Raw genomic sequence first — 1,769 nt, forward strand, 5'->3', positions numbered from 1 at the left:
CATTAGAAGTTCAGACATAGGAAGAGGGATCATTATATGACGTTCTGAGCGAGGGATGAGGGAAGGAGCCTTGGGACTTCATAGGTCATTGCAGGATGATAAGAGCAGATGTTTATTAAGTAACAGTTTTCCCTGCCATCTAGTTAGGTCAAAAAGGTTACTGCTAATCACCTCTTATTATGGACAAGGCCCCCAATTCAAGATCTAGGTCAGTGATGGCGAACCTATGACATGAGTGTCAGAGGTGACACGCGAACTCATTTTTTTGGTTGATTTTTCTTTGTTAAATGGCACTTAAATATATAAAATAAATATCAAAAATATAAGTCTTTGTTTTACGATGGTTGCAAAGATCAAAAAATTTCTATATGTGACACGGCACCAGAGTTAAGTTAGGGTTTTTCAAAATGCTGATACGCCGCGCTCAAAAGGTTCGCCATCACTGATCTAGGTAGTTAGGGGAGAGGCAGAAGGTCTCTTGAGCCTGAAGCTAAAGTTGCCTTTAGCTCAAAACAATCCACATACCACAGAAGCACATCTTTGGGTGACTCCTTTGGAACCCCGACACCGGGCTAAGGAACCAGGGTACTTTTCTGATAACAAGAGGGTGCTTTGGGCACATTTCTATGTAGGAGTCAGTATATTGCACTGAATGGGGAGGAGGAAGAAGGAAGGGAGAAGGGGAAAGAGGAAAAAAGGTGAGTTGGGAGAGAAACACTGTCTTCAGGCTCTCCCCCAATAAACACACAAGAACTTGTTGCCAATTTCTCTTGTTTTCTGACACTATTCTGCAATCCTTTGATTTTCTCATTTCTCAGATGTCCCCGGGGTCCTTCCAGAAACAATACCCTCCCGCCTTGGGAAGCTGAAGGGCAGAGAATTTCTAGTGGAGGGCCAGAGCAGCGGCAGAAGAAAAACAACAAACAAAAAGGGAAGTTTAACAGGTCTCCTTGGGATCATCTGGTCCAGCTTCTCACCAAGCATGCATTCATTTATAAGTATCTTTTAAGCACCTACTATGTGCTAGTTATTGGGGATCAAACAGGAGTAAAATGTAGCCTCCTGGCCTCACAACAAAGAAGGTATCTGAGGCTCAGAGGCACTGAGATGCCCAGAGTCACACAGTGAAAAACTCGTGGCCGCCTGGCTGGTGCGGCTCAGTTGGTTGGACATCATCCCTTGCACCAAAAGGTTGCTGGTTCTATTACCAGTCAGGGCACACGCCCTGGTTGTGGGCTCCATCAGTTAGGGGGCGTGGAGGCATGTTCCGCTCCCACATGGATGTTTCTCTTTCTCTCTCGCCCTCCTCTCTCTCAATAAAAAGGTATTTTTAAATAATAAAAACTAAAAATTCTGCCCGGCTGGGGTGGCTCAGTGGTTGGGCATGGACCCATGAACCAGGAGGTCAGGGTTGGTTCAGGTCAGGGCACGTGCCCGGGGTTGCCGGCTCGATCCCCGGTAGGGGGAGTGCAGTAGGCGGCGGATGGATGGTTCTCATCATTCATGTTTCTCTCTTTCTCCCTCTCCCTTCATCTCTCTGAAAATCAATAAAGACATTTTTATTTTAGAAAATATTCTGTGGCCCTCGCTGGTTTGGCTCAGTGGATAGAGCCTCTGCCTGCGGACTGAAGCGGCCCAGGTTCAATTCCGGCCAAGGGCACATGCCCAGGTTGCGAGCTCGATCCCTAGAGAGTGGGGGGTGTGCAGGAGGCAGCCAATCAATGATTCTCTCTCATCATTGATGTTTCTCTCTCTCCCTCTCCCTTCCT

General features: G+C 47.0%; 1 protein-coding gene across 1 annotated transcript in view; it reads left to right on the top strand.

The window, feature by feature from the left end:
• The window catches only part of LOC102752733 (chromosome unknown open reading frame, human C16orf58), a 26,226-nt gene that overhangs the window by 1,155 nt on the left and 23,302 nt on the right, over nucleotides 1–1,769 (top strand). The window lies entirely within an intron of this gene.

The sequence above is a fragment of the Myotis davidii genome, unplaced genomic scaffold (assembly GCF_000327345.1).
Source record: "Myotis davidii unplaced genomic scaffold, ASM32734v1 scaffold1754, whole genome shotgun sequence".
NCBI classification, from domain to species: domain Eukaryota; kingdom Metazoa; phylum Chordata; class Mammalia; order Chiroptera; family Vespertilionidae; genus Myotis; species Myotis davidii.